The 27,199-nt window shown below is 38.4% G+C and overlaps 1 protein-coding gene across 4 annotated transcripts in view; it reads right to left on the bottom strand.

Moving 5' to 3' along the window:
* Positions 1–27,199, bottom strand: part of Dtna (dystrobrevin alpha) — a 358,974-nt gene that overhangs the window by 269,399 nt on the left and 62,376 nt on the right. Inside the window, exon 2 of one of the 4 annotated variants that reach the window (XM_037196986.1) lies at positions 6,301–6,403. The exons of the other annotated variants lie outside the window; for them this stretch is intronic. The gene's annotated coding sequence lies outside the window, so the exon portion shown is untranslated. The remainder of the gene's footprint in view (positions 1–6,300; positions 6,404–27,199) is intronic. 4 annotated transcript variants of the gene reach the window in all.

Genomic DNA, 27,199 nt, shown 5'->3' with positions numbered 1-27,199 from the left:
CCCAGATCCTTCGCTAGCTTCAACTATCCCTTTGCCTGCAGTTATTGTGTCTTCCTAGGATTTTCCATGGGGCCTTGGCTTGCTTCTTGGTGGCATTTCCTCTGCAGGCATCTCTGAGTCCACATTGATAGCTAAATCAAGTATCGTTTATCCATTTCTTTCTCATTTAAGAGATGTCAATAGTTCTGGGTGTTGCATTTCCCCCTTTTTATTTATCTCAGTGAACTCACAGAAAGTCAATGTAAGTGCAGCTTAGGGAGGGCCAGGGTGGCAATGAATGTGTCCCATCACCATTTCAGCGGCAATTCTCCACCATTAGGCTTCAGTATGGTCTCAGTAAAGGAACTTAGAATGAACTGATGTTCAAATGTTGCTCCAGAATGACCCCACCAAATATAACCAGCAGAGGCGTGTGTGTGTGTGTATGTGTGTGTGTGTGTGTGTGTGTGTGTGTGTGTGTGTGTGTGTGTGTGAATGAGGGTGGCAGCGTAATATTTCATATTTCTCCATAAGCATACTTAATGCTAACACCAAAACTAAACACCACAAGGTGTATAATTATCTGTATCAGGCATGTTGAAGCACAACATTCAATTAAAGAAATCATTTTATTCTGAAGTTACTTGTGGTTCTGTGTTAACACTTTCATCATATTTCTGGGGGCATTAAATATACAAATTCATATAATTATGAATAATTCTTCCACTTGTAAAATCTATGTATCTTAAAAAGTAAAAATGCATTTTTTGTCCCTGAAGTTCTGCCCAAATTATTGAATAGACCACAACAAACTCAAGGTGAGGAAATTCATCTTAAAGTGGTCCAGGCAGTTCCTTTTGTGCTTCTTTTTGATTGGTAGGCAATGAAACATCCCACAGTGAGTCATTTTTTCTTGTCAATTGTTATGATCATTAGCATGTGGACCACACTGTATGTCTGAGATTTGAGGTGAGTTTTGTCTTGAATTGTTTTTACATATGAGCTCTGCTTTTCATGTTCATCTGGTGACATCAGATTTCCAGAAGATACATTGTGCTCCCCTTGGTCAACAGTATCTCATCTATATTAAAGCTTTTAAGGGGGATTATACATCTTATTATTTCTATAGCTATATAAACTGTGACAAAGGATCGGGGGGCATCTTTAGCATCCTTTACTTTCTTTCTATATTTCCTGTCTATGAAGCTTATCTAACCACCTCTAAAATACTGTATTTCCATCAGAACTGCCTTTAGACCCAGCCTGGACAAGGGTGGGAAGCTGGTAGGGGAGAGCTTTACTCTTGTTTTATACTTCATATAGCATATTACTGTACTGGTGTGTCTTGGTCCTTGCTTACAAAGCCGAGAGAGAAGAACCAGAGGTTCCTTCCATACTCTATTCTAAGGATGTGGGACTTAGGATTTCCTGCTCATCAGGTACTGAATGCTTTCAAGTTTCTTCCAAGGTGGATCTGGCCCTTGTATACACAGCTAGAAGCCTTTGGGATGGTGGCTCAGGGCTATGTGAATGCTGAGGGCATGAATCATCCTAGGACCAGTGGGCAGGCACCTGGGAGAGGAAGAGAGGTAGTGTCTGGATGCCTTCTTTATCTCAGCTGCCACACTAAGAGAATTTCAACTTGAACTTGTCCTTTAAAAATCATTATCAAGGCCCATTTATCAGAGTAGGGTAAATAATGTGACTTAATGGACTGCGAGTCTGATTTGTAACTTTTAAATATTTAGACATTTTGTGTATGTATGTTTCTAGTTTTTACTTCTGCTCTAGATCCTAGGAATGTTAGAAGAAGGCCTGATGACCACAGTTCCCACATGGGCCTTGCAAGCATATCTTCCCCAAGAAACAAGCCTCACAATCATATATTTAAGCCACTAGAGAACCAAAGACCAGACCAAAATGACATATTAATGGGTTTAATCCTCTTTCTAGGGAAGAATTCTATAGTTCTTGACATTCCTGGGAAAGTCATCACAGGGACAGGAAAGGATAAACAGCTCAACTGGTCAAACTTTAATTGCTGCAAGTGTGTGTGTGTTTGTATGTGTGTATGTGTGAGTGCATGTGTATGTGTGTGTATGTGTGTGTGTGTGTGTATGTGTTTGTATGTGTGTATGTGTGTGTATGTGTGAGTGCATGTGTGTGTGTTTGTATGTGTGTATGTGTGTGTATGTGTGAGTGCATGTGTGTGTGTGTGTATGTGTGTGTGTATGTGTTTGTATGTGTGTATGTGTGTGTATGTGTGAGTGCATGTGTATGTGTGTGTATGTGTTTGTATGTGTGTATGTGTGAGTGCATGTGTATGTGTGTGTATGTGTTTGTATGTGTGTATGTGTGAGTGCATGTGTATGTGTGTGTGTATGTGTTTGTATGTGTGTATGTGTGTGTATGTGTGAGTGCATGTGTATGTGTGTATGTGTGTGTGTGTATGTGTGTGTATGTGTGAGTGCATGTGTATGTGTGTGTGTGTGTGTGTGTGTGTGTGTGTGTGTGTGTGTGTTAGAATCCTGGCTACCACAGACACAGGCAGAATTTGTACCCATCCTTCCACTCTTTCCCACAGTCCTTCACTGCATGTCTGAGGCAAGGGATGCAGGCTAGTGTAATCGACAGGCTGTTATCAAATGCATGGTTGCAGCTCTCTAAAGGCAAAGTGAACTGTCCTTAGGTCTTGACAGAGAAGAAGAGAGATCTCTTGTGTTTCAGATATATTGGCAGCCAGGATTTGAGATTGATGACATCTCTGGAGCATTGCCAATCTTTCTTGCTAAAAAAAGTCCCTTTTTTCTCCCTCAACAGATCTTAAACCACTGGTGAGGCAAATGCACCTGCAGCTCAGGGAAGCTCGAATCCAGGTATATTGCATGTTATTTGGCTCAGCCTTCCTCTTCCTCCGCCCCCGCCCCAACATACACATATTAGCAGCTTGGGAGAGAAAGAGGTAAGCCTTTTGTTTAGGGGTAAATTCTAATTACTACTGTGTTTATACCATAAAGACTGGTAGACAATCAAAATAAGACATAAAGAAGTAAAATAATGTGCTTCTTAAATGGACAATGACTAACAGAAGGCAATCAATCCATCCACCATCCAAATGGTAGAGTTACTGGACAAGAATCTATATTTTAAATGTTTATTTATTTACTTTATTTACCGACCACACTTTCCCCTCTCTCCTCTTCTCCCAGGCCCTCCTCCTCCCTTCCCCTTTCCTCCACCCCATCCATTCCTCCCATGGATATCAATAGAATACGTTATATCAAGTTGCAGTAAGACTAAGCACCTGCCCTTGTACAAAAACTGGGCAAGGCAGCCCAGTATGAGGAGTGGGATTCTAAAAGTCAGTAAAAGATTCAGAGTCAGCCTCTGCTCCCACTGTCAGGAATCCCACAAGGGGCCCAAGCTACACAACTGTAACACATGTACAGAGGGCCTAAGTCAGTCCCAGGCAGGCTCTCTGGCTGTCAGTTAAGTCTCTGAGCCCAGGTTAGTTGATACTGTGAGTTTTCTTGTCGTGTCTTTGACCCCTCTGACTTCTACAATCCTTCCTCCCTCTCTACAATAGGATTCTCTGAGCTTGGCCTAATGTCTGGCTGTGGATCTCTGTATCTGTTTCCATCAGTTGCTGGATGAAGCCTCTCTGCTGACTATTGGGCTAGGCACCAATTCTAGCATATCCCATAGGCAGGACAGACTGTAAGTCAAAGGTTATGTGGCTGGGTTGCTAGGCTCACAACCAAAATTATAAGAATCTGTATTTTAAAAATAATAAGTACATTTAAAAAGATGCAGTGGAGATGATGAAGTGGTGGTGCATCAGCTAAGAACACATACTATTCTTGTAGAGGACCCAAGTTCAGTTCATGGCACTCATACCCAATAGCTCACAACTGCCTCTAATGCCAGTTCCAAAGGCATCTTATGCCTTTGGCATCCGTGAGAAGAACTCTGAGAATGATTTCTGATTTTTCATCTCTGACATTGGATGCATTAAGACAATACACTGGTATTTACCAAGAATAAGAGATGAAAGTCTATTAACACATAATTCTATATTCAGCAAAATATTTCCAATATAAAGGCAAGAGCTGGGAGTTCATTTCCAGGAGGTAAGTGCTATGAAAGGATGGTAAGTGGAGTTTTTGAGTAAAATGATTCTTGGATCTATTTGAAAGCATAAAAAGCAAGAGAAGAACAGATAAATGGATATGTTTTGGGGTAAATATGAAAACTCTCTTACTAAGGGGCAGGGGAGAAGGCTTGGCGGTTGACTGTTTGCAGTGTAAGTGTGATGACTTGAGTGTAGCTCCCCAGAGCACACATTTAAGTCTAGAATGGCTGTGTGCATCTGTATCCCTATGGAGGAGTTGGAACAGGTAGGTCCCCAGAGCTTGCTAGCCAGCCAGTCTAGCTGAATTGGTAAGCTCAAAATTCAGTGAGAGACCCTGTTTAAAAAAATAGGCAAGGAGTAACAGAGGAAGACATCTAACATTGGTCTCTTGTTGCCACATGGACATACATGAACACACAATATACATGTACATAAATAAACACAGAACACACATACACAAAGCATTCACATATTTTGAAAATTATCATGTACTTACTGTCTTATAATTTTCTACCTATGTTCTTTTCTACATAAAAAAATAATGAACAACGAAGCAAAATTAACATTTTTGTTCTTTTCTGGTACATAAAATAAGATCAATGCTAAAGAACAAAGGGCAGAAATGAAATAGAATCACACACTTTTACAATCTAGACTATCACTTTAATAATATCATTTAATGGGAGTGAGTGACCAAGATGCATATTGTCTCATCTCAAGGAACAAAATTCTCACTCCAATATAGGACAGCAAAAACAAACCAAACAAAACACAGGAGAGATAGGCTGGGAGACTAAAGTATGTAATTAACTTTAAATAAGGCAAAGAAATAGGGATACAGGGACAGAAAACCGATCATGTAAGTAAGAAACAACATCAAGAAAATATACTGATGGCAAATGCTTTATCAAGTGCAAAATGACTCAACATTCTACTATCAATCTGAAAAAAAACTAAATTAAGTTATCCTCTGTTTATGAGAAAATGTTTCATATTTGGAACAGATTTCTTTATGTTCAGTGACAGGACCAGAGTGAGGAGAATGTTCGTTTCAGTCCTGGATAGCCACTCTGATGACCTACCTTGCTTATCAGCTATTGAGTTGGGTTCTCACTAGAATGTTCTGGGTTTCCTGCAGTCCGCCTGTTGTTGCTAACAGAATACAGTAACCTGAGGTAGTTCTGTGCCCCCAGCTTGTGCCATGGACACCACACTAAAGGCACAGGCTTGGCTTCAGCTTGCCCTGTAGCCACAGTGCTGGGGCTGGGGGTTCCATGCTTATGCTTACAGGCATTGCCCAAGCCCAGGGCTCTGAGATTTCCCTTTGAATGTGCAGAAATAGAAAGGTAATAGCACTGTGCTCTCACAGAGAGCAGATCTGTATATAACGGAGGAAGAAGGAACCTGACAGTTTTCCATCCTGTGTGAAGAAAACGTTAACATTTCTGATTGGCCCTGTCACTTTAAGGACATTTATGAAGCCCAGGAGAGCTATTTACTGGAGGTCAGACTTGACAAAAAGTTATTTAAATGCTGAGACTGCAGGTAGCTATCTAAAACCTGAATAGGCTCCATTCTTTATGGAGGTTAACACAGACATGCAGGGGAAAACAGGGAGGAGAAATGTAAACACACAGGGAGGCAAGAGGCAGGGCTGGTGTTCAGGAAGGTACACTTCAGAATCCGTCCTCTCCCAGTGGCTCACACCAAACTAAACTTCTAACTCATATCAGAGTGTATAAAACACAGCTGTGGATATTATTTAAGGAAAGGTTGGATACGAAATCCAGTCTTTAAGAAAATGGAAATCTATTTGCTCGTGGAAGTTAAGATGTAAAGAAGGATGGAGTGAACTCATGTATGGAGGAAGTTGTGTTTGGAAAAGGCTGTGATTGAATAAGGTTAGAATGATTGTTGAGGACGACATGATGATGGTCACTAGATCTTACAAAAGGGTCAGAAATTGGAGATCACTTAGGTGAGAATCTGAAGAAACATGTACACCACCAATCAGATGTTTCCTTACAATACAAAACCAAAACAAGACAGATGGGTGATGTTAGCTGAAAAAAATGGAAGTGCTTACACAATCTATTGACACTCTGGAGAGCAAAGATGGAAACAGAAGTTTAAAATCTTGACAGAGTTGAAAGATGGCATCGTGCCAGTAAAATGAGAGGGGCACTCACCGGAAATGAACCACAGAGGACAGACGCAGTTTAGATCAGAGTGAGAGGAGGAATGTTTTCCAGCACACAGATACAGCAGCCAAGTCTCTGGGAAGCTGGATGCCTGTAGAAAGGAATTATTTCCTTCTTGTACGCTTTAAGTAGTAAAAACATTGCATCGTGATTCAATTAGTCAGACCCTTATAGCATTAAGAAAAGCAAGAGTTCTTCCATGAACGATATAACCATACATACACATTTGAAACTTTAAAGGCAAACTCTGCTCGGTTCTATTCTCTTGGAAGGTCCTTCACTCCTTGAATAGTTTAAGAATACAGAGTAAGTGTTGTGCTGAGCTTTCATATTTACGGACTCTTGCACACAGAGCTAAGATGGGGGGTTAATCTTGTTAGCTGGATTGAGCATGATCATGAAGCATACCTCACTCTGTCTGAGAGGGTTTCCCAGGAAGATTCAGCTGAAGAGGATGGAGATGACACTATTCCTGGCTAAGGTTCTAGGCTGTATATGAAGAAAGCTAGAAGAGTCACAGCAATCGTTTCTCTCTGCTTCTTGACTATAGATATAGTATGATCAGCCACTTCATATTCCTGAGGCTATGACTTACCTACCATGGTGGGCTGTACCCTTGAAAGAACTGTGAGCCAAAATAAATCCTTCCTTTCTTAAGTTTCTTTAAAATAAGATTTATTTTTATTTTATGTGCTTGAGTGTTTTGCCTACATGTATTTACATGTGCCATACATAGGTCCAGTGCTCATGGAGGTCAGAAGAGGGCATTGGGTCCCCTGGAACTAGAGTTACAGATGGTTGAGCCACCATGTGGGTGCTAGGAATGGAACCAAGGTCCTCTGCAAGAGTAGCCAGTGCTCTTAACTACTGAGCCATCTCTCTAGTCCTAATTGAATTGCTTTTCTCGGGAATTCTACCACAGCAACAAGGAAAAGTAAATAACTCCCATGCCATTCCAAGCTAGATGCACATTTTACATGAACTCTTTCTATTGAAGTTGGTGTTAAGGGTCAACATTTGTGGTTGGAAAGATGAGATCAATATAGTAGTGTGGATTTGTTTAGATCTACATGATTAATTGACAGGGATATCTTGATTAATTAATTATCAAATAATAAATGATTGATCTTATGGTTTGGATATAAAATGTTCCCCATAAGGTCCTGTGTTTGAACATTTGGTCCCTAGCTAGTCATACTGGTTGGAGAGGCTGTGGACATTTCAGAAGTAGGGGCTGAGCTGGAGAAAGTGGATTTCTGGGGAACTGGACTTGTATATTATAGACTGACCACAATTCCTGTCTCATTTCTGCTTCCTGGTCTGCCTAGATGTGAGCAAGGAGCCTCATGGTCCTGTCACCACAGCCAAGAGTCAACGCTGTTCTCACACTTCGAACTGTGGGCCAAAATACACCCTTTCTCCCTGAAATCATTTATTAGATACTGGATACAGTGAAAAGTACAGTAATTAACACCATTGAATTGGAAATTTATTTTTATAAGAATTAATGTTGCATAAGAATTTATAATGCATGGGAAACTTTAAATCAGAGAAAGAAAAACACAGGACAAAAGAGAGAAAGGAAAGGGATTCGGAGACAAAAATGGAATCAGCAGTATGCAGTGGGAGAAGGGCAAGATGAACTCTGGGTAGAAGCACCTGGCATGCCTGTGATGTTGTGTTCCTCAAGGGTTTGTGTGCTGGAGACTGGTCATTTGCATGGTACTGCTGGAAGTGTGGACCTTAGGTAGAGTTAAACTGGGAATTGCTCAGGTTTGGGGGGTATCACCTTTGGAAGGGATTAAAGTAGAGACCCTTGGTTCTCTTTCTGGATAAAGCAAATGTCGGGGAACGTGTTTGATCCCTGAGCACTTCTCTTGCTTTGCATCTGGAGATATGATCTCTCTTTTCCCATCCAAGGTCTTTCCACTGTGAACCACCCACTATGAAGTACTCACTGGAGTCCAGCTTCTGCCTTTGGAAATGTAGAACTTCAAGCTAAGTAATCCTGTTTTCTTTTTAAAGTCATCCTGGTTAGATTTTTGTACTAGTATCAGGAAGTAGACTAACACAACAGCAAAAATTAACTTCCTCTAAACCCTGACTATCTTTTTCTTTATAAAAACATACTACTTAGAAGCAAAGTCCAGTGGAAATCTAAATAGCCATTCAATTTGTCATTGTCTGAGTGCCTTAACAAATCATATCCATAAATGTGCACACACATGCACATGGACTGACTGGGCTTTGAAGTTATAATACATTAATTATCGCCATTGTAAAATGTTAGGCTGACAATAAACTATGAAACCCCAGGTTTCATTTTCCCTGGCCTTGTTTTTTATAAAATCACCCCCATCTAAGGTGATCAGCACAGCCTCAGCCTCACACTGACGGTGCCTCACTTTCCAACCCATTGTACATGGAGAATTCCTATTTTTAAAGAGACAATAGTTTTTTTTTTTTTTTAATGAAATTTCAAAGCATATTCTCTGCAGAGAGCGACATTTATGTGAAGGGAGTTGTCTAATTGCAGCATGCAGGAAATAACACTTAATTACATCTTTAAATGTGAGACAGAGAAACAGATAGGGACAGAATAAGCAGGGCCGGAATAAAGGTTTCATAGAGGAGCCCTTATTGCTCTCGGGTGAAGGGCTTTTGAAATTCTAATTAGTCACATATATGTAGTTTGTGAATAGAAATACTGAAAGAATAGACAAATAGATTAAACTCATTTCCCAATTTAACATGATGTCAAAATAGCAGTTAGGCAGACTAAAGAAAAAAATTGTAATATTGTATGGTTTTTATGCCAACATAAAGGCTATGTTTAGCTATTGACCTGTTGGTAGTAATCTTAGGTTATAGAGTCTAATACATCTCACTTATAAATACGACACAGACAGTCAGATTTTGTACACTCTACAACTTAAATTTGTATAAACTTATATACTTTAAAGTCCTGCCTTTCAAGTCTGCCATCAAATATTTCAAAAATAATAACTTATATAAATCCCCCAAGAATCCTATCCAAGCCATTAATATTTAAATTTAAATATATGGCATAAAAAATATTGACCTTAAATAAGATCTTTAATTTTGCCTGATTTTTTTTAAAGCTTAACTTGTCAAGGTGAATAATGCAAAATGGTTTAGTTTGTAAAAATGAAGGCACTTCATTTATGGGGTGATGTCACCCCATAAAGCTAACAAAACTACTCAAAACTTACTAATGACTGTGATTAATTAAAATCATGCTTAAACATACCTCTCCTCAATTAAAATTAAACAGTTGATGTGAATAAACCTATACGTGGTCACCATTGTTACTAACTCAAGAATGTTCAGGAGGAATTACAAATGACAAAAACATGAATAAGACACAAAGGTGTTCAACCGTTCTTCACATGGAGCTGGAAAACCAAATTTGTGGTTTATCAACTGCATACCTCTGGCCCTTGAACAAATGTTTGAAAGATAAAATAATAGCCATTGGAGTATTTCACATGATAAGAAAACCAGCTTACAGTACTGTAAATATGAGAACCAATAATGACTTAGAAGTACAACATAATTTTATAGCTTGTTTGCATGTGAACATAAAGTATCCTTGTATGGTTAATGCATCTCACACAAGACAGTATCACATCTACTCCATATATTTACATATGTTTCAAAACAGATTTATTTACTTTTATTCATGTGTATGAGTGTTTGCTTGCATGTGTGCATGTATCCCACATGTGTGCAGTACCCACAAAGGTCAGAAAAGATGTGTCAGTTTTCTTTGAACTGGAGTTACAGATGGTTCCGAACTACCCCAGATCTTGTGGAATAGCAGCCAGTGCTTATAATCTCTGGACCATCTCTCTATGTCTCATGCTATATATTCTTGACTACTGCATTCTAGTGGAGTCAATGGGGTGGCTGGGAAGCATTTAAGTCAAAGGTCAGGAAGGGGATCAGAGTTGGGAAATTATGTTCTCACACTGGGGATGTGACAAGATATCTGTGATGAGCAGAGATGTCAAGAATGTAAGACTCCACCCAACACAGAAACTCTAAAGATCTTGAAGCATGTAAGTAAGTCTCTGTGGCTCAAAGGTTGGAGGTTGCATACAACTGTTTAAGTACTATATGTATCTCTGAAACACATATGTTGGGCACTATGAAGGGAGACTGTACAAAGCTCTTTGACACAAAGTGGGGGCAACAGTGTGGTGAATCTACCCAGTGTGGGTTGACAATATTGTTAAATGGAAATGCAGGTAGTGTCCTCTCCCAAGTATTCAGCAGAATCACTATGGCCTTCCATCTTGGTCCTGTGCCTGTCTGGGAGCTGTGGCTCATGGCTGCTGAGGCTTCAAGGAGGCATCACCACATATCACACACTAATAGCTCAGGAAAAGACCACAAATCCAAAGAGACATTTTCCTGAGTGTCTCGGGCCTCTCAATCCACCATAAAAGCCAGAAGTTACAACTTGAACGATTTACATGGACACTGCCTCAACTTATATTTTCACCATCCGGTAGGGGACATCGTTGAAAAGTCTGTTAGATTTTTTTTTTTGTCATATTCATGCATTCACAATTGAATTTCTAACTTCTGAAATTGCTTTTGTCAAAGATCAAACAGCTAAAATCCATTCTTTATACTACTCAACCTGCATTTGGGTTTGATCTGATTTCTTTTTAGTAGTAGTAGTAATTAAATTTATTCATTTATTTTACATTCCAACTGCAGTTTCCCCTCCCTCCTCTCCACCAATTCCCTCCTCCCCACCTTCCCCTTCACCCTCCATCCATTCCTTTTCTGTTTTTGTTCAGAAAGGGGCAGGCCTCCCATGGGTGCCAACAAAGCATAGCTATGAAGTTGGGTTAGGACTAAGCTCCTCCCTTTGTATCAAGGCTGGGCAAGGCAACTCAGCATGAGGACTAGGTTCTTGAAAGCCAGCTAAAGCATTAGGGACAGGTACTAAGCCCACCACTAGGAGTCCCACAAGTAGATCAAGCTACACAAATGTCACAAAAAAAAAATAAATAAATAAAAGTAAAATACCCCCCACCTTTTTTGTTTTTGTTCTTTTGTTTTGTTTTTTATGAGACATGGTTTCTTTGTAGACCAAGTTGGTCTCCAGCTCACAGAGATCCACCTGACTCTGCTTCCCAAGTGCTGGGAAAGGTGTGCACCACCACCTCCTGGCTCTACTTTACCTGAAGCTGCATTTGGTTTTGATCTGAATTCTTTCCTTCCTTCCTTCCTTCCTTCCTTCCTTCCTTCCTTCCTTCCTTCCTTCCTTCCTTCCTTCCTTCCTTCCCTCCCTCCCTCCCTCCCTCCCTCCCTCCCTCCCTCCCTCCTCCCTCCCTCCCTCCCTCTCTCCCTCCCTCCCTTCCTTCCTTCCTTCTACCCTTCCTCCCTCCCTCCCTCCTTCCCTCCCTCCCTTCCCTCCCTCCCTCCCTCTCTCTCTCCATTCCTTCCTTCCTTCCTTCCTTCCTTTCTCTCTTTTTTAATATTCTATGGCTCTGTGGCACATTGGCTTGATTTGATTTCTTAAAGATTATTTCTTTCTTAATTTGTATGTCATCCTTCTCTGATACTTCCTCCCTTTTTGTTTGTTTGCTTGTTTGGTTGGTTGTTTTTTCCTAAAATTGTCACTTAAGGTCTTATTCAGACAGTTCGGCAGAAATCATCAGTTTCTAGAGCCTGTTTTTGTCTTTTGGTCCTTATACATCGTCTTTGGTAAACTTACTCATTCTTCCACCCAGATCTTCTCTTGATATCTATACTACTGTGTGCACCTGCCCACATAACATTTTCATAAGTTAGTCCATTACTAATACCAGGGTCATAGTTTGCTCTGCTTGGCATCGAGCAGTGATCCATAAAGTTAACTAACACCTTGTCTCCTTTCTCTCCTCAAATGTGCTCCATAACAGACACAACACCTTCTCTTCAGAACTCGGGGAACTGAATCCTGCTCACCAGTAACGTCTCCATCTTGAACCCCTGAATATACTCTATTTGGAAAAAAATAGATCATTACAAGTAAATAATATTGAATTAAGAACTCTCATGAGGAAATCCTGGATAAAGATGGGCACTGAATCCAATGGCACATTCGCTATTAAGAAACAAAAGAAAAAGACAGAGAGAGGCAGAGAGATTTCATGAAGATGGAGTGAGAGACTGAAGGTTCTTCTTTGCCATTGGCCAAGAAATGTCCAGAAACATCAGAATTCAGAAGAGGCAGGGAGTGTCTGTCCTTAGAGCCTTTAGGTTGCATGACCTTCCTGGGGACTAGGTATTCAACTTGTAGCTTCTGGACTAAGAGTGAATTAATTTCTGTTGTTTCAAACCATTGAGTTGGTGGTGATTTATGGTCTAAACCCAGGAACCCACACAGTGCCCACTCTTAGTTTACCCATGCTCCCATGCTCCAAGGTCTGTTTTTATAGTTGGGTTGGTTCTTGAAAGCACATTTTTCCTTTAGACTTCTATTCCTTAAATACAGGACTGTGAATTTCTTCTTTCTCCATCATACCTAATATTTGGCACATGATCATTACAAAACATTTTTATTTGTATATTAGTTTGTGTTAAGTGTTATAGAGTTAGCACAAATGTACATATAGTAAAAGTCAATATTTTAAGTCATTTAAGTTATTTTACGAAGTTATTTTATTTTTAGGAAGTTATTTTATTATCTGGGCTGGCAAAGTGGCTCAGCTGGTAAACATGCTTGCCTCCAAGCCTGACACTCTGAGTTCAATTCCCCAGGACTCAGATGGTGAAAACAGAGAACAAACTCCCACTCACATACACACAAAGATATAAATACATAAATATAATAAAAAGAAAGTTGTCCTAGTTTAAAATTCCTACTTACATATTAAAACCACAGATACTTTGCTAAGTCACTTGGTGGAGAAAGGCAACAAAGGAACTCAGGAGCTGTTACTATAAAGAACAGAGACTGTGAATTCATTTCCTTAAGGCGGGCTCCCTAAATATACTGTTCATAATTGCATGTGTTTTGTTTAGGACACAAAAAGCTCTGCCAGGAAAATCTCATGTCTTTATCTTAGATCTACAGCTGGCAGCTACCACAGGCTCACACACCCACGTGCGTGCTCTCTCATTAACCCTGTTTGAAGAGGGTCAGCACATCTCTGACACGTCATGGCAACAACAGAAGGAGACCCAGATACACTTAATGGTATTAGTTATTTGCATATAAAATGGTCAAATGGTCTAATTAAAAGGCTCGCTGTGTATTTGAACAAATGTGTATAAAGCAGCTTAAAAGGCATAATCCTCTTCAATCTGAAATTTTATTGAAAGACAGATGGATGGAGATAATAAGCATAATTTCTAACTAAAAATACACACATGCTTTATTTCTCTATAATAAAATGTGTTTTGTACTTAATATTCTTCTAGCAGAGTTTTCCCCTTAACAATAATAAATAAGAATTTGACTTTGCCAGCTGAAGTTGAACTTTTCAAATATCTTTAAAAAATATGGAGATGTTGATCAAAGGAAAGAAACTTTCAGATCTAAGATGATTACAGACTGGAGACTAATTATATTGTACCGAACAGTCATTATATATTCATACTTAAAATTTGCTAAAAGAATTGATTTTCAGCTGTTCTCAAAACACACACATGCATGCTTATACACAAAGTATACATGTGAAATGATGGACGTGTCAATTAGCTTGATTGTGAAAATAATTTTGTAATACAAATATAAACATCAATTTTTATACCTTGACATTATAAGTTTTATGAATTATAACTGATAAAGATGGAAAAACAAAACAAACAACAGCTAGAGGGTGGATATGGCCAACGAACAAAGTAGAGCTCATGATAAGGGAGGCAAACTTCTTTTTAGTGCATATACAGAAGAAGGTCTTTGTAAGACCAAGAGAAAGCCAGGGTACTCACAAACTATAATGTCCATGAAGAAGTCTATTCTTTCCAGGGCTTCCAAAGCAATGAAGCCAAAACTAATTGTTTTAAAATATTAGAAATGTATTTCATCACAGTTCAGGAAGTCTCAATATTGAGGTGTTAGCAGGACAATCCCTTTGGGACAGAACTCGCTCATGCTTTTCTGGCAAAAGTTGTTAGTAAAAACAGTCCCCGGTATTCCTTAGCTTGTGGCAATCTACATCTAATCTGTACCCCCATTTCACATGGTCCTGACCCCATGTATCTCTCTGTGGATTTTGATTAGCAAGTCATACGCTGCGTTTATGGTCCTTTCCAACCCAACATGACCTCATTGTAACTATGACATCTGCGAAGACTCTATTCCTAAATGAGGTTAATTCTTTGTTGACATCACTTGGTGGCATGCTACTCAATGTAGTGCAGTTCTCTAGTTTTTCAAATCCTCAACTCTCATGTTCCATCTCATCAAAAAATTAAACATACTTACACTCATTCAGGTATGCATTTCCCAACTTGCAATATATCCAAAGGCAAATTCCCTCATTTTTTTAAAAAAACTGTGCTTCAAGGACAGCATGAACTTTCTGCAAAGTCTTTGTCTTAAGTAACTTAACACTTGAGTCTAATGGGAATTGTTCTATAAATTAGTGGTTCTCTGACTTTAAGGGACTTCTCAATTACTTGGAGACTTATTAAAGTACAGATTTGCTGAGTTCTACCACAGAGGCAGCTATCCATACTTCTAACAAGTCTCAAGTGAAACTGATGTGAATTTCCTGATGACATTTTAGGAGTCACTGTCCTGAATGATCACTAGGCAACAGTGGCTGCTACTGGCAGGAAAGAAGGTCTCTTTACTCATTGCCAAGTTCCTTGCTTCCACAACCATTTTCGAAGTCAAAGAAAAGTCTAATAAGGAAAGCAATGGAGGGAGATGTCATGTCTGGTTATGAGCCAAACCCATCACCAGCTTCTGTTTGATTAAGAAGTTATAAGAACATAAAGCAGTGGAGCATACCAGCTTCTCCATAGTTTGCATTAATTCATATCTACAAAACTTAAGAAGCTCTTTTTTTTATATTTACCATGTACAATTTTCTTTCTCAAAATATGGAGGGTGTTAAGAAAATCTCAGTGGAGTGTACAAACATTATGAAATTGTGGTTTATTTGTTTATTAAATTAAAGATGCGTGTACATGTGCAAATATTTCTAAAAGACATTTTTAGGTTTTGGATTGTTGTCATAGATTTTACTTATCTTAGGAGGATATTATTGAATAAATGAATATCCTTCAACAATGAAGTAAGAGGGAAGAGTTACTGTTTCTCAGCTTGTTTCGCAGAAAATATAAATACAATGTAAACATAGGCTCTGATATATGGGGAAAGAGAAAGTGCTTTTTAAAAGACAACAGTTTTAAATACAAATGAGGATCATTTGAAGAGTGAAAATTTTAAAAGGGCAATTATTTAACTATTTAAATTTTAAATTTATTGTAATTGAATAGCAGAAACACAGTATTTTCAATGTCTCCCTGCACTAATATAAGTAGATAAATGTAGCTTAAAAAATTAAAGTTCTTAAATCCATACTAATCATAACATTCAAAAAACTAAAAGAAGGACTGCGGCCAGATGTTGCTCTTAGCATTCTTTCACAATCTTTTTCTCTAACGTAGTGAGTATGTTTAACAAAATCGTCATACTTTTTCTAGCCCCTGTGAGGTAAAACAGGGATGGCTTGTTTTCTAAACAATTAAATCATTAGTATGTGAAGAGATCAAAGCAAATTTGGTTTTGAATAGCATTGTAAGAATCCTTTACCCCTTTAGACTAGAATGTGATGCCGAGAAGGCAGTAAACACAGCATATAATTTAGAAAAGAAAACAAGGTCCTTTGCCAGGCTGTCCTCATTCTGGAGTATAATCTTGTGTCTAACATGTGCTTTAAAGTACATGGAAATACATCCTGAGAGGGCTGTGGCTTTGCTAATGAGGACTTCCATAAAGTTCATAAGGACTCCAGTGATGACAGTGTCTTAAATTTCATCTCAATATTTTTTAAAGGATGTTAGAAAAGCAGAATATTTTTAGGGAAGTTCATTTTATCTTTAAAAGCCATACCCAAACCTGAAATTTCTATGATTGTGTTAACTGGAGTATGCTTACGAAATTGTTTTTACACATTGAGCAAGAGAAAACATATTCTTTTCTTTCTAGTAGTTCCTTCTTCTTCATTATCTGATGACATATTTTACAATCTCAAATTCATTGAACAGATTATAATTAGGATCCAGTTCAGATAGGTAGACAATAATATAGTATTTAACATGTTCTACCAAATAATTTCACTTCGTTTGGATTTATGTTAATATTTAATGAAAAATTATCACCAAGATATTTTATTCAAATTTTAAGTTGCAGTAGATTCCTTCTGAGTACCCCTAAAAAAGCAAGATGAATTTATGGGCTGTAGATTTTAGAGAATCAAGATTCATCTATAGAGACATCCAAAAGATTGTGACAAATATATGTGTTTATTTCTGTTATTTATAATACTTGGTTCACTTTTTTTAAAAGGAATTACAAGCAGTAAATGTTTTCCTGGCCTTAGAATTTACCATCACCTTCTCATTCTTATTTTTTTTTTCATAATCTAGTTTTTGCTTTGGAGGTTGTACTGGTATGTTTGGTCTGTAGACCACATTGGTCCTAGAAGAGGTATGAACGTGGCACATACAAAATCCTAAACTTACTTAAAATGTTGTGAGATTTTATTTTATTTTGCATTGTTTTCGTATCTCAGTTGCATGGTTTTCAAGAATGAACTTAGTATAGGACAGTATTGTGTCCCAATATCAAAAGGTTGGCCATGTTTGCTAGAACACTCAAGCCATGATCTTGACATGGTCCTAAAATTATCACACAGAATTGTTTGCTCTTCAGTGGCTTGTCATTTCCTAAAGAAGACACATCCAAAACAAAACAAAGTCAGCATTAGATCTACATAATAGGTCCTTTTGTAGGGTGAGGTCACAGAAACCTTCAGTTTAAGAAGCAAAAGAAGAGTTAGCTGTTGGGAGGATGGGTAGAAATGAGTGCCCCCATCAACAGTGTTAGCAATGAAGACTGAGCCCACTAGAGACCCTCCAGTCATTTTCTAGGACGGGCAGTTATAAAATGGGGAGCATTTTTAAGAGCTGTATTTTAGTGGCTTTCTATACATATTTTGTGGCATGATGTTTATAATGACAGCAAAAATGGAACATTAATCTAAATTTATTAGGAGAGATCTAAATGGGTGGTGAGGAAGATGAGAAAGCCCATCTCTGAAAGGAACAGATCCTCACCAAAGACCTCAGCAAAGCAGTGATCTTTTGTTGTGACTCAGGTAGACTTGCAATGAGGAAGGAGAGAGGAAAATTTTAATTTCTGTTTCAGTCAAATGTAGTATTTAGACAACATCATATTTGCAGGTCACCATTATAGAAGCTTGGATACATTCGTGAATATTCCATGTAGGGGGACAGGCACCTCTTTCCTCTGAATGGCCACTGGATCGCTTTGCAGTGTTAGATATGACAGTTAGTTTGTTTCTTTTATCTAAATAATGAAGACACAGAACTTCATAAACATATCCTAAGTTCACTTTTCAGATTTCAGTTAAAAAAGTAAAAATTAAAAAGCTGTATTTAGATGCCAATTTGCTGTTTCTAGAATCCTTTGATTCTCTACTCGCATTCCTGCCTTATCTACAGAACCTGGCTCTGCTGCTTATGCTGCCGACTTTGAGATGTAAGAAAACAATTAAATGATTGTGAGTTTGGAGTTTTAAATAACTTTGAAACAATTATTTCATTTCCTTTTAGTATTATTTCTAATTACTTTTTAAATAATATGCTCTAATTATTTTCATTTTCTCTTCACTCTTGCTTTCCAGGAACAAACTAGGGAAACTGGGCTTTGCAGATGCTTTGTCTCTGTATTATACTCACTAGAACCTAAAGCTATTAAGTGTTTTGAATTAAATCTCACTGTACAGCTTATTTCTGCTGGTGACAGGGTTGCCACATTCCAATATTAAAGGTGGCGGCTGTGCATAGTTTATGTCCTGAGAACTGTTTTGACAAGCACTCTGTCCTGGTCATAACCATCCAAGACCTCCATCATGAGTCTTAGTCTGCCCATTCTTAGCATGACCTTCTTCCCCAAGTCTGCTACATCAGTCTTCCTGTTCCTTGGTGATGACGCACATATTCAGTCTCAAGACAAATGTACTTTTCTGTTCCCTCTGCATCTCTAAGATATTTGCATGATTTGACCCTTGACTTTATTTAGTTCTCTGCTCAAATACCACCTTACAACAAAGGCATCTTTCTGACCACCCTCTGTATAAGTGTATCTCTTTTCTCCCCGCAGCGGGGCTCAGTCACTTCCCCCCCCTTTGCATCATCTTACGGTCATTGTGTGCTGTCTTGTACATTTACTTTTTGGGCGTTTGTTGTTTTCCACTGCTAAGAAGCATGTGAGCTTTTTAAAAGCAAGGACTCTCTCTTGTTCTGGGTTGTGGGCTCTGTCTAGAGTAGTGCATGACACCTAACTAGTACTTTGTAAATATTAGTTTAATTTATTCAATAATTAAAAAAACTAAAACAAGAGACTGCATGTATGATGACATAGTGACCCGTAACTGGGGAACTTTGTACTTATTTGTGAACTGGTTGGTTTTAACATATTTTCACAAGTGTTGATAGCTTGACCCATAGCTGGTAGCACCGTTTTGAAAGACGGTAGAAAATGTAGGAGTTAAAGCCTGGATCAACAAAGTAGGTCACTGGATGTGAAATTGCAAACAAATTAGGATGCATTTCATGATCTTAGAAAAATGAGAACAAGCCAAACCCAAGTCAGTAGATGGAAAGAAATAATTAACAACCAGTGTAGTAATTAATGACATATAAACAAAAAGAACAATATATAGAATCAATGAAGCTCAGAGTTCCTATCACAGACAATAATAAACATAATTAAGTCATCAACCAGTGTAACCAAAAGAAGAATAGATCCAAAATAATAAATTAGAGATGGAAAAGGAGACATCACAACAGACACTAATGAAATTCAGAGGATCATTAGGACACACTTTAGAAACCTGTATTCCGATAAATCAGAAAAAAGACACAAATACATTTCTAGATTCATGTGATTTACCAAAATTAATTCAAGAGCATATAAAGAACTTAATCAGATCTAATGATAAGTAGAAAAATCAAAGCAGTAATGTTGTTGGTTGATTTTACTCTTACTCTTTGTTCTTTACTCTTTGGGGGCCTGTCACCCAGCTCCCAAATAAACCACAAACGGAGTCTTATTCGTATTTATGAATGTCCAGCCTTAGCTCAGCTGCTGTTCGCCAGCTTTTCTTAACTTATATTGTCCACCTACCTTTTGCCTCTGGCCTTTTACCTTTCTCTATTTCTGTATACCTTTCATTAGTTCTTACTCCATGTCTGGCTATGTGGCTGAGTGGCTGTCCCTCAGTGTCCTCCTCCTTCTTCTCTGTTCTAGACCCTCTTTCTATTTATTCTCTACTCGCCAGCCCCGCCTATCCTTTCTCCTGCCTCATAATTGGCTGTTCAGTTCTTTATGAGACCATTAGGTGTTTTAGACAGACAAAGTAACACAGCTTCACACAGTTAAACAAATGCAACATAAAAGAATGCAACACATCTTTGCATCATTAAAACAAATGTTCCACAACATAAACTATTGTAACACATCTTAAAATAATATTCCACATCACAGTGACAGTTTCCCAGCTAAAAAAAGTTGAACCCCATAAGGATTCATTGCTGATTTCCATGAGATCTTACAAAAGAACTAATACTAATGCTCTTTAAATTGTTCCTAAAGTAGAAATGGGAGGAATGTTATCAAGCTCAAATTTCATAAAGAAAATATTACCCTAATATCCAGAATAAATACATAACAACAACAAAAGTGTTAAAAGTATAGGCCATTATCTTTGATGAATGTAGACACAAAGATTCTCAAAGGTAATTCAACTACACATCAAAAATACTATTCATGACTATCAAGTTTGTTTCATTACATGGACACAAACATAGTTTAATATGTGCAAAATAGTAAATGTAACAAATTACATCAATAGACTCAAAGGCAGAAATCACATAACCATTGCAATAGATGCAAAAAAGCCCTTGACAAAGTTAAGCATTCCTTTACAATGAAAGCTCAGAAACAACAACTCTAGACCAACAGCTGTGGAACCTGCATGGAACCAGCCTAGGCCCTCTGCATATGGGAGACAGTTGTGTAGCTTGGTCTGTTTGAGGGGCCCCTGGTAGTAGGATCAGGATCTATCCCTGGTGCATGATCTGGCTTTCTGAAGCCCATTAGCTATGGTGAGATGCCTTGCTTAACCTTGATGCAAGGGAGAGGGTCTTGGTCTTGACTCAACTGAATATACCGGACTTTTCTGACTCTCCATGGGAGGCCTTACCCTTTTGGAGGAGGGAACAAGGACTAGGTCAGCAGGTGGAGGGATGAGAAAGGGATTGGTGGTTGGTATGTAAAATGAATAAGAAAATTTATTAAATAAAAAAAATTCTGAACAATTGAAAGTATAAAAAAATGGGAAGAATTTGTCTTAAAGAAATAAAGTGTTTCTTTGTGATTAATCATTACCCAACATTGTATTAAGTGTGGAAAACTTAGGAAACTAAAATCAGGAACAAGAATGCTCATGTTTTTATTCTTATTCAGTACAGTACTGTTAGGCTTCTCTAGAAAAACTGAACAAGAAAAGAAATAACAGAGACATACATAAAAGGAATAAGTCAAGTTATGTTTATTTGCCAACAATATAATTCTGTATGTAAGACAGCATAAAGATCCCACCAGAAAATTCTTGGAAGTATTAAACATTTTCAGAAAAGTAAGGACACAAAATCAATAGGAAAGCAATAAAAAATCTCATTCACAAAAGCCCCAAAACAATTAAAAAACAAACCAACCTAGGAATAAACCTAACGAAGGATGTGAAAGACATCTACAATAAACATCTCAGAACTCTGAAGAGGAAAATTACAGAAACCTCCCATGCTAATGGATTAACAGAACTGATATTATAAAAATGGCTATATTACCAAACAGGATCCACAGATGTAATACAATCCTCACATTCTAGCCATATCCTTCACAGAAATTAAACAACAACAACAACAAAACCTAATCTAAATTCCTTCATGTGTAAGCATAAAGGACTCTGTAAGAGGAGCACAAAGAACAACGTGGTTGTTGTCACCAATAGCCTCTCTCTCTCTCTCTCTCTCTCTCTCTCTCTCTCTCTCTCTCTCTCTCTCTCTCTCTCTCACACACACACACACACACACACACACACACACACATCTAAGGGAATTTCTGGGTAGGTGGCCACCCAGTTTGGTTGCTGTGATTGGTAGATTGCACCCAGCATATATTAAAATCTGTCACAAAGCTAAAGCAGTATAATCACTAGCCCTCTTTTCAATACTCTTCTTACCTTTGTTGCCTAAGCTCAGTACCATGACTTTTTAGAAGTAATTTTTCGCATGTTGAAGTTGTCTGAATGTATCTTTAAATGAATAACACAAGACTGTTTCATTTTGTGACTAAGAAAAATAGAAAACAATTCTCTCAAGGGAAATAGTCATAGCCCAGTGCACTTTAAACATCATAATGACGTCTTTTGTAAACACAGCCAGCATAAGGCAGTCTGTAATTTTCATTGAGTTGGGTCATATGCTTACAGGTCAGTGTGCAAAGTAATTCTTGCCTTATAAGACTTCCCCAGGAAGTCAGACAGTGGTACAATCTTGTAATTCTTTGGCTGGTTGCAGCTCAGAGCAAAATCTGCAGCAAGATCAATTTTTGTTCTGCATGGCATTTTTTTTTTTTCCTGTTGGATTTGGGGAATTGGGGAGGGAGCAAAGGCAAGGCGACATCAGGTTGACTGAGGCTTCCTGGCACGAAGAATCAGAAATTTAATCATAAGAATAAGAAAGTAAGTCGTAAAAATATATAAATAAGCCAAATTTATAGTCCCTTGTAATGCTAACACTTGGGAGGCTGAGGCAATAGGATCATAAGTTCAAAGCCACAGTGAGTTAAAGAGGGAGACTCTAAGTTAGCATCAATCAACACATACTGTCATAATTTAAAAATACATTTCCGTGTGTGTGTGTGTGTGTGTGTGTGTGTGTGTGTGTGTGTATGTGTGTGTGTGTAAAGTGAGCGAGCCCCCAGGGAAGACTTTACCTCCCTAAAAGAACTCACCAACGAAAACTAAAAAGTACATAGAAATGTGATTAGGGATAAAAAAAAAAAAAAAAAAAAAACCCCGCTGTTTTATAATAAATAGACATACAAACCATTCTTGTCATTTGTCCAAACTGATGCCGGCTTCTGTAGAACCAAAATTAAATCTGCCTGATTTTTGCTACTCTGAGTCTCCAGTACTCTTATTATGAAGTAAGGATAATTTTTCTCACTTTGAACACACACACACACACACACACACACACACACACACACACACACGAGTGCACATGTAAGAGAGAGAGACAGACAGACAGACAGAGACAGACAGACAAAGAGGATATATATATATATATATATATATATATATATATATATATATATATATATATACTAATGAGCCACAGGGACTCAAAGATTAAATTTCAAAAAATAGTTGCTCTAAAAAAAATTCTTACAAAAAGTATCTCCAGTCTTGGCCTGGGGGTGTAGTTCAGTTGTCAGAATGCTTGCCTAGCATGGACAAGGCCCTGGATTTAGTCATCAGTACCAAATGGATATAGTGTCACGTGCGTATAGTCTCAGTACACAAATTGTAAAGGCAGCAGCATCAGGAGTTCAAGGCCATCCTACATTACACATTAAGTATGAGATAAGCCCACTCCATGAAGCCTATTTCTAAAAAAAACCAAAATCTCCTCTTTTTATGAAAATTGTCACGATTTGTCATCAGTCCACAGAACATATTAATTTATGTTGCAATTGTGCTCTGTACACAATTTTAGACGATATCATAGTAACAGGTTTATAGTAACAAAAATTGGAACAAGATGATTATATGTAATTACTGGGCAGATTCCCCTCTCCCACTGTGCTTTTACCTACCAAAAGTCTCTTCAGTTGTTTTGGAAGGCTCAGTTGATGACTTCAGGTTTGTGACAGAATGAGAGAGGCATTGATTACTCAATTGATATTGAGCCCTTTGGGGAACATTAAAGTGATATTACAAATATGTTCATTTGCATCTCTGTGCACTCACAGAGTTAGACAAGCTCTAAGCATGTATTCTGCATCCTTGGTGATTGAAATGGATCCCCCAGTGTCTTCTCTCATGAATTGCCAAGGCCTTACTAACAGAGTTAGAAAACAACCAGTGAACAGGAATGCCCACTGACCTGTGAGCTTGGCAGGAGGGATTCTTGGCCTGTAAAACCTGCGATGGTATTGGTACAGACATGCTCACAGCTATGTCTCAGAAGATAAAACTGGTTGGCAGAGAGCCCTTGATTTGGATAAAGCCGGTGATTTAAGAAACTATTTGCAGCATAATGGAAGGAAAGTATTAGCAGGGTGAGGTATGTATGCTGTTCGAGCATTGGGCTAATTGGGTAAACCTCCATCTCCTGTAACCAGAGCCATGGATCCTCAGTTGTAGAGTCAACTTAGGATAAACTGAAATTCATGCTTTGCTTAGACAGAGGCCAGAAGGGAGTAGTTGGATGGCCTGGGGAGAGGTACACTCCCACTGTTAATGGGAGGGGAATCTGCAATTCTCTTATACGACCCAGTAAAGCCATTTCGGAAAGAGTTTGGTCATCTTTTATACTCTGCAGGCAACTGACAGGAGAGTCACGTTTTATGGAGTTTTCTGGCAGCTTGCACTACAGAGCAGGGCTTTCCATTTACCTTAATGAACAGTCTCAGAATAAGTGCACGCACCCTGTGCGGTGAGGAAGCTGGGCACACTTGGGGGTCTGGTGGCATGCTGAGATAGCATTGACACTGGAGGAAACAGACTCCAAGGACTATTTACCTTACTCAGTAATCTACAAAAAACCAAAACGCATTTGCCCTATTTTACTGTAGAATAATAATAATAATAATAATAATAATAATAATAATAATAATAATGGTGGACTGGATGGTGAATTGAGCAAACTACACCAAACTCTGCCTGTTGCCATTCATAACAACATCTTTAAACTTTATATCACCAAGTGTACTTCATGAGTTGGGCAGAAGTTTGAATTGAATGTAGGGAGAGCTTTGGCATTCAAACTTGTACATATGACACCCTGTTATATATACTGCTAAACAACGAATAAGAGGCACCTTGTTGACCATTCCAGTTTTGCATGCTACTGTGAAAATAAATTTCCAGTATTTGTTTGTTGCTATGTAGTCTCTATTTTACTCAGTTAACATTTCTTTCTTGTTAATCACTTCAGTACTTGGTTGAGTTCATCACATAATAGAAAATATGTAACAAAAAAGTTGCTATCCTGCCAATGAGTGTGCTGATTTCCACTCATTTGTAGGGAGTGCTGCTATACAAAGATGGCTACCTACCCCACGTGATTATACCTGCCACCTGCCAGGAACACACTCTTTTGCAAAACTACGTTTTCTTGAAGTTGCTGCTACAATCTGGGGTAATGTGGCTAGTGTCAACTGCTTGAACTCCATCTGAAAGCCTTTTAAGCAGTGGGCATTCACTGCCTCCTTTCATCTGCTGTAAATCTCCAGAGGTCCTCCTACATCCAAGAACTCTTTCTTCCCAGCAGTCTGAACAATTATCACCTCCAGTAACACTATTAATACCATGGCCAAATGCATGGCAGAGGATACTCCTTCATTTACTGGATTCTTAAGTGTTTCGGAAATGGCTATCTTGAAAAGACAATTTTCTAGATAAGATACAAATGCCAATGTAGTTGTATATCATACAATCTAATTACATACACTCTGACATAAAATCCTGGTATAATAACTAAAGGTGAACTTTACTTTCTATAAAAGGATTATATGGAGAACTCCACTGAGACTGTGTTCCTTGACTTTCTTTCTAGTTATTTTATGATCTTAGAGAAGTTTCCTAGTATGATTTTTTTCACTGCCTCAAGCATCATGCTACCTCCTTGCTACCTCCTGAGTGAAGGAATGCAGCTCTTTGAAGCAGAATCCTTTTACTACTGAATGATACTGTAAACATCAGCTAGATAGAAGAAGACTTTCTATCACCACAAAAAGCATCCTATTAAGTCAGTGACTTAGGACAGTAAATATAGACAAGGGAACAGGACGCATTATGAATTTTTGAATTTAAACAGTTTAGGATGACTTCCAAGAAAAACCATTATCTTGCCCCCTTCTGCTGCCCCTTGTATCTGCCCATGATGTCAGTGGGGATGAGTGCCACATTGCCAGTAGCTGACAAATACTGATGCAGGAAGGCAATCATCTCCACTTGGCACAGTCACTATTTTCCTATATTTACACATATGATGAGCTTTTTAAGTAGTCTGTTACTCTGCAGCAAGCCACTTCTTGGGGTTAACAGCTGGCCATGCAGTTCGTTTCATGTAGAAGAAGCCCCTTCCTTCTACACTTTCCTATCTGATTGCTACGGTGAGAGCTCATTTTCCTCATTTTTCTATGGGTTTCCAGATGTCTACTGGTTCTGCCACAAGATTGAAGAGCATGTTCAGTGAATAAAATGTTAAATTCTAAGTATTCCTTCATACTTATATAACTACCACACACATATATAGTTTTGCGTTATATTTCTATCTTGTGGGACTTTTTCATCTCATTATCAATTATCCATGCTTTCTAAATATAGCACATTGGTAGTATGCTTGACTTAATCAAAGCCTATACAGGGCTCACCATGTTCAGGAATGTGTACCAGAAGCTTCCATATCCTCTATTTCACAATGCAGGTAGCTGCATCACTGGGCAATGCAACATTTTCTTTGCTCATCTTTCGGATGATTTTCCACACTGCTTAACACAAACAAGAGCTGTAGCAAGTGTGGGTGTGATCAACAGGGGAGGTAGACAGAGTACCTGTGGACAGCCGTTTTCCACAAGAGCAAAGGCTGCGTGCTCACAGTACTGCATGAGCTTCTTAGCTGCCTTTGTAAATTCATGCTTTGCATTGGGTTACTGTCTGCTAAGGAAACACATTTCTCAGAAATCCCTTTGTTATCTATTTAATTTGTGCGAGAATTAATGCATTATCTGTGTGCTGGTTTACAACTCTTTATTTCTCGAAGTTCTGGAGCTGTATGTGGGAAATTGAAGGATCAGAGGGGACATCTTTTCAAAAATTTAGCATTGGATTAAATCCTGGATTCAATACTTGGTAGCCTTAAGTGTGTAGGCAACATTCTGGGCTTCAAATTTGTTTTAATCATTTATTTTTATTTTATATGTATGTGAGTGCTTGCATTCATGTATGGAAGCACTTGTGCACCTATTGCTCATAGAAGCCAGAAAAGGGAGTCTGATGCCTTGGACCTGGAGTTACAGGTGGTTGTGAACCACCATGTGGGTGCTGGGAAGTGACCCTGGGTCCTTTGCAGGCATGGCCAGTGCTCTTAACCACTGAGCCAGATCTCTGGAGCCTGCAATTGTATTATGCATAAAATGAGTGTTCTGATAGCACTATCATCTACTCTAAGTGAGATAACATATTCCAACTTCTGTGAATAGTCCAAGGTCTGCTGTTTCATTTTGACCTTGGTCTCCAGCTCAATGTAGAGCCACACTGGGATATTTTTTAATCACTAAGTCATAGAAAGAAGAGAAAACATA

This window comes from Peromyscus leucopus, chromosome 19 (genome assembly GCF_004664715.2).
Source record: "Peromyscus leucopus breed LL Stock chromosome 19, UCI_PerLeu_2.1, whole genome shotgun sequence".
Lineage (NCBI taxonomy): Eukaryota > Metazoa > Chordata > Mammalia > Rodentia > Cricetidae > Peromyscus > Peromyscus leucopus.
This window is presented reverse-complemented; position numbering and strand designations above follow the sequence as displayed.